The sequence below is a fragment of the Chrysochloris asiatica genome, unplaced genomic scaffold (genome assembly GCF_000296735.1).
Source record: "Chrysochloris asiatica unplaced genomic scaffold, ChrAsi1.0 scaffold00063, whole genome shotgun sequence".
In the NCBI taxonomy this organism is placed as follows: domain Eukaryota; kingdom Metazoa; phylum Chordata; class Mammalia; order Afrosoricida; family Chrysochloridae; genus Chrysochloris; species Chrysochloris asiatica.
In genome coordinates this window covers 10037345-10044471 of record NW_006408581.1, presented here as the reverse complement: position 1 = coordinate 10044471, position 7127 = coordinate 10037345, and the positions used below count along the sequence as shown (strand labels likewise).

At 40.3% G+C, this 7127-nt stretch overlaps 1 pseudogene; it reads right to left on the bottom strand.

The window, feature by feature from the left end:
• LOC102811895 overlaps nucleotides 1-6151 on the bottom strand; it is a 97451-nt pseudogene extending 91300 nt beyond the window's left edge.
• Nucleotides 6152-7127: the final 976 nt, after the last annotated feature.

Here is a 7127-nt window from a genome sequence, read left to right as displayed (position 1 = left end):
TCATACTTTGTACATTCCATGTTCCGATTTTCAATGGATGTTTACAGCTGTTTCTCTTCATTTTGAGTTGTGTCCCATCATCAAATGAAGGTCCCATGGACTTTTCTCCCATGGGCTTTACTCCATTCTCATTATCACAGCCAACTCTACTTTGAGGAGACATTTCTTCTCCAGTTGCATTTTGAGTGCTTTCCAAACTGCGGGGCTCATTTTTTGGCACTGTATCTGATGGTGTTTCTCTGCTATTTATAAGGTTTTCAGTGAGCAAATATTCAGAAGTAGTTCGTCACTCTTTCTTCCTGTCTGTCTTTGTCTGGAAGCTCATCTGAAACCTGTCCACCATGGGTGACCCTGCTGGAATTTAAAATAAAAGTGGTATAGCTTTCAGAATCACAGCAACTCACAAGCCACCACAGTAAGACAAACTGACAGATGAGTGATGGCCACTTGGTTTTAAACGGAAACTGTCACTTTATATTTCGAGGAGCTATGTATGCATGCGTAGTAGAACCCTCCAGGGGTTAGGGTGTGGTGTTCATTTGTTCAGGCATCCCCTCTAGTCACCAGAATGGAGGTGCACAGACAGCAAGAGACCAATGAACAGATACTAAAAAAAGCATGTCCACAGTTGTATCTCCATCGTTCTGTCAGGCATTGTTTTGATCCTTCCCCCACTTGGTCTCTCCCAAGATAGCGGCTCCGGGAATAGCTTAGCATCTTGAACTAGAAAGCAATGGATTTCTTGATTCTGCTACAAATTCTACTAGCTGTAAGCCTTCCAGTCTTCTAAATATTCCTTTATATGTGCTTCAGAGTTGTAGCACCATGCCCTGAGCCTACTTGGTCCGGTATTCTATATTGTTGGTGACAGAGCTCCTCACTGCATGTCTACCCCATCTGCCATTTTAGAAAGATTGTAAATTCCAAAATTTCCCCAGTAAAGGGGAAATGGACGAGGGGCTTTTTCCGAGCTAGGAGAATAAAGTCTTTGTCAAATGGCCACATGGTGCGTCTGTTCAAGTCTGCTGGGCCAGGTGCCCGATTTTGCAAAATCTAATAAACAGGCCTATCTCTCTGTTATTAAAATGAGTACAGATTGGTTTCTTTGCATGTTTTTCAGTAAATACTTGTGATAACCCTTCAGCAACCTAGACCTAAGAGGGCCCGAGGGTAGTGATCAGGGTACCAACCATGTTTCTCACACTAACCTCAGGGTGAGCAGTTCAAAACTACCAGTTTTTCTGTGGGAAAAAGATGCCGCTTTCTTCTCCTGTAAAGATTTACAGCCTTGGAAACACTGTACAGGGTTGCTATAAGTCAGAATTGACTCCATGACACATAACAAAAACAATATGTATGCAGGTTCTGACAAAACCCTCTAGTTTTTTGATCACTTTGGATTCTGCATTCAACTCTCATTATCTGAACTTTGGTTCTTGGAACATGAACCAGCAGCCTGCCATATTGCCTGCCAAACTTGGGCTTCATTCACCTCTGTAGCCAATGAACCAGTAGGCTTTTACCTTATGTGATGATCAAGAGTTATTCAATTTCCACTGCCTATGAGCCAGAAACCTGTTGTTGGTAGTTCAAACCCAGGAGCCCTATAGTAGGAACATACTCAATGGCACTTAACAACAACAGTAGCATGTAAATTTGAGAAGAGATTCTGAACCTTGCTCTCCAGCATACCGATGATAATAAAAATGGAAGAAATGGGGGTGGTGGTGTAAAAGAGCTGAATAGAAAAATGTAAAGGGTAGCTCAAGAAGACAAAATCATATATTAAAATGAAATATGTAAAAAACAGGAGTTATAAAACCAAAAGGGAAGCACAAACTCAACAATTCTCAAGCTGACAGAACTGGAAAAGAAAATCAAGTCTGGGATTATTTTTCAAAAATTCTATGGGCAAAATATTGAATGATGCATCAAAGGAAAATGGAAAAAATACAAAGAGTTACTCTGACAACAAGAAATGGTTGATACTCAACTATTTCAAGAGGCATGATCAAGGGCCAGTGATTCTGAAGGAATAACTCTGAGGTGTCTTTGCTAAGTCATTAGCAAAGACAAAGGCACCTTGAATGGATGGAATTAAAATTGAAATCTTTCAACAAAGTGAGTGCACTGTAGGCATTCACTTATCTATGTCAATAAATTTGGAAGACAACTACCTGGCCAACTGATAGGAAGAGACCCATATTAGTGCCCATTCCAAAGATAGGTGACCCAACAGAATGTGGAAATAATTGGACAATATCATTGATATCTAATGCAAGTAAAATTTTCCTAAAGGTAATATAAAAATGGCTGCAAACATACATTGATAGAGAACTTCTAGAGGTTCAAGCTGGTTTCAGAAGAGGATGTGGAAAGAGGGATATAATTATTGACATCAGATGGATCTTGACTTAAAGCAGAGAATGCCAGAAAGATGTTCAATTTGACTATGCAAAGGTTTTCAATTGTGTGGATCATGAGAAACTATGGACAACGTTGTGAAGTATGAATATTCCAAACCACTTAATCATGCTCATGAGGAGTCTCTACATAGACCAAGAGGCAATTGGTGAAGTACAAACAGATCTTTCAACAAACTGATGTGACACTGGAGGCACTCACTTATGTATGTCAAGGAATTTGAATAACATCTACCTGGCCAACTGACTGGAAAAAATTCATATTTGTGCCCATAGAGGTGACACTACAGAATGCAGAATGCAGAAATCATTGGATAATATTATTAATATCAAATGGCAAGTAAAACTTTGCTAAAGATAATTGAAAAAGCTATAACTGGACAATGACAGAGAACTTACAGAGGTTCAAGCCAGATTCAGAAGAGTATGTGGAATGAGGGCTATCACTGCCTATGCTTGAACATGGCAGAAAGAAGAAAATACCAAAAAATGTCTACCTGTATTGTTTTGACAACACAAAAGCTTTTTACTGTGTGGATCAAGACAAGCTATGGACAACATTACAAAGAATGAGTATGCCAAACACTTACTTGTACTCATGAGGAACCTGTTTATAATTTAAGAAACAATTGTTTGAATTGAACAAGGGAACACAGAATGGTTTAAAATTAGGAAAGTTGTGACAAGGTTGCATTCTTTCACCATGCTTATTCAATCTGTATGCTGAGCAAATAATTTGAGAATGTGGACTATATGAAGAAAAACATGCCATCAAGATTAGAGGAAGACTCATTAACAACTTGTAATATGCAGATGATATAACCTTGCTTGCTGAATGAGAACAACACTTAAAATACTAACTGATGAAGATCAAAGAACACAGACTTAAGTATGGATTGCCCTTCAATGTGAAGGAAACAAAATTCCTCACCACTGAGCCAATAAAACAATATCCATATAAATATATAAAAATAGAAAAAATTGAAGTTGTCAAACACTTCATTTTGCTTGTATCTACCATCAAAATTCATGAAAGCAGCTGTCAAGAAATCGGATGAGATATTGCATAAGGCAAGTCTGCAGCACAAGACCTCTTTAAAATGTTCTCAAGAGCAAAGGTGTTAGTTTGAGGTCTAAGGTGAGCCTGATCCAAGCCATGATAGTTTCAATAACTTCATATCCATGTGAAAGTTGGACAGTGAATAAGGAAGACCATAGAATAATTGATGCATTTGAATTATGGTGTTGGAGGAGAATGTTTAAAGTACCATGGACTGCCAAAAGAACAAATAGATCTGTGTTGGAAGAAGTATAGCCAGAGTGCTCCTTGGAGGCCAGGATGGCCAGACTTTGTCTCTCATACTTCAGACATATTGTCTGGAGGGACTAGTCACTGGAGAAGGATATGATGTTTGGTAAAGTAGAAGTTCTGAGAAAAAAGAGGAAGACCCCCAACAAGATGGATTGGCTCGGTGGCGGCAGCAATGGACTCAAACATAGCAACAAGTGTTAGGTTGCTGCAGGGCCATGGAGTATTTCCTTCTGTTGTTCATATGGTTGCTATGAGTCACTATTGACTCAATGGCACTTAACAATAATGATAATGTAAATTGGTATAAATGGCTTACCCATTTACTTGGGACTTGCCAACCCTGTAACTAATGAGCCATTGCTGCGAAATTTTTATTTCCATACACCTGCACATGAAGATTGCTTCTAATAGTTTGTTGACATATCAAATTAAAAGATAATTAAAATTCTCCACAAACTTCTTTGAAGGCCCCTCATAGGGAGATAGAGATAAAAATATAGTTGGAAATAAAGACAGAGATAAGCTTTGCTGGTTTTGTTTCTTAGGAGATTCCAGGCTAAAACAAAAGGGCTTCCTAGCATTTTTAGGAAACAAAATTGAAACTAGTCCCTTGATTTCTGAATTTCACAAGGTCAGTTTGAACTGCATAGTCAGTGGTTCAAACCCAGCAGCTGCTCCTCAGAAACCCAGTACAAGGCCGCTATGAGTCTCAACTGAATCAATGGCAAATTAACAACAACAACAGAGTTTATCTTGCTTTTTTTTTTGAGATTGTTGATGCTTGTGTTGTTAAGTGTCATTGAGTCAGTTCCGACCCATAGTGACCCTGTATAAGGCTTCTGAGGAGCATCTGGTGAGCTTGAACCACCAACCTTGCAGTTCAAATGACTTTGCAGTCTGGCACATTAACCCACAGCGCCACACCAGGTGCCATTAAATAGGTACCAACTCACAGCAACTGATGCACAGCAGAATGAAATGCTGCCTGCACCTGTACCAACCTCTCAACCATTGCCATGTTTTATCCTATTGCTGCTGTCTCTGTGCTAATTCATCTTTTTGTGGTCATCCTGTTTTTCTCAGTCCCTCCACTTTACCAAACATGATATCCTTCTCAAGGGACAGAACCTTTATGATAATATGTTCAAAATATAAGAGATGAAGTCTGACCATACTGACTTCCAAGGAGCATTCTGGCTGTATTTTTTCCAACACAGATTTGTTTGTTCTTTTGGTAGTCCATGGTACTTTCAATATTCTCCTCCAACATCATAACTCAAATTCTTCTTAGGTTTTCCTTATTCAATGTCCAATTTTTGCATTCATATGAGGTTATTGAAAATATCATGGTTTGGGTCAGGTACACCTTAGTCCTCAAACTGACAACTCTGTTCTTGAACATTTTAAAGAGCCCTATGCTGCTGATGTGCCTAATGCAATATGTTGTGTAACAATTCCATGAGTGCTGATGGTTGATGTGAGCAAAATGAAGTATTTGACAACTTTAATCATTCCTCCATTATATGGATGTTGCTTATTGGTTCAATAATGAGGATTTTTGGTTTCTTTACATTGAAGGTTGTGGTCGTTGATGTTCATCAGTATTTTAAGTCCTCTTCACTTTCAGAAAGCACGGTTGTATCATCTGCATATCCCAGGTTGTTAATGAGTCTTCCTCCAATTCTGATGCCACAGTTTTCTTCATATAATCCAGCTCTCGGATTACTTGCTCAGCATATAGATTGAATAAGTATGATGAAAGAATACAACTGGGTGAGCACCTTTCCAAATTTTAAACTATTCAGAGTTCCCTTGTTTTGTTGTCTTATAAATTGAGATTACAGTTGTCAAAAATCACACAAATCAAATTACAAACAGTCCCTCATGTAGAGTAAAAGGAAATTCTTTTGTTGATATGGCTGCTAAACAGGCTTCTTCACAATCCATTTGTTAGAACTCCTTTAATGACCAGAATAAAGACGAGGGGATGGAAGAATTATGCTCTCTTTGTTGTTGTGAAGCACCATCTAGTCAGTTCCGACCCATAGCGACCCTGTATAGGGTTTCCGAGGAGCAGCTGGTGAGCTTGAATGGCCGACCTTGCAGTTCAAACGGCTTTGCAGTCTGACACATTAACCCACAGTGCCACACCAGAACTCCCAACGTGGTTGACAGAACCAAGAGGGCCAGGGTTCGCGCCCTGGTACCAGGGGCGGCGACGGAGCGCGAGACAAGAGCGCGCAGGCTCGGACGACACTGATGACGCCAGGTTGCCAACCGCCCCCGTCCCCGCTCCCACCCTAGACAGCCTATGGCAGAGGGTTTCTCTCACCGGGTCACCCCAGAGGCGAGCACGCGTAAACAGACGGCTGCCGGTCAGCGCCCGTCCCCGGAGAGAGAGCACTGAACTGGCCATCAACATAGTAGAATCCTAATGTGGTTCCTGTGGGTTAATGTGGACTGCAAGGTCCATTTAAACCTGAAAGACAGTTCAAGGTCACTCGCCCCCTACTTAGAAGGTCTATACAAGGTTGCTATGAGTCAGAACTGACTTGAAGGCACTCAACAACAACAACAAGAATACAAGTTGGGTTGTTAACCAGATGTTTAGTAGTTTGAATCTGCCACTACTCCATGGATGAAAACGAGGTTTTCTGCTTCCATAAATATTTTACAGTCTCATAAACACTATGCAGAGTCACTATGAGTCACAACTAACTCCCTGGCACATAACCACCACACATTTTCCAAACTTTAACTCAATTTTAAAAAAATAAAAAAATTCTTAGGTCTTACTAGGATAGGCTGCCTCACACATCTGTCAGTTTTTCATACTGTGGTGACTTGCTTGTTGCACTGAGATGGAAGCTATGCCAGTGGTGTTTCAAATACTAACAGGATCACCTCTGGTGGACAGTTTCAGTGGAAATTCCAAACTAAGAAGAGACCAGGAAGAAGCAATAGACAGCCCATTTCAGAGGGATTAGCCCCTAAAACCACCACTCATCCGTCAGTTTGTCATACTGTGGTGGCTTGTGAATTGCTGTGATTCTGAAAGCTATGCCACTGGTATTTTAAATACCAGCAGCTATCCATGGTGGACAGGTTTCAGATGAGCTTCCAGATAAAGACAGACTAGGAAGAGAGAGTGACAAACTACTTCCGAATATTTATTCACTGAAAACCTTATGAATAGCAGAGAAACACTGTCAGATAATAGTGCCAGAAAATGAGCCCTTCAGGTTGCAAGGTACTCAGAATGCGACAGGGGAAGAACAGCCTCCTCAACGTAGAGTTGAACGTGATGACGCAAAAGGAGTAAAGCCCATAAGAGAAAAGGACCTTCATTTGCAGATGGGGCATAACGCAAAATGAAGACAAAAAGCTGTAAC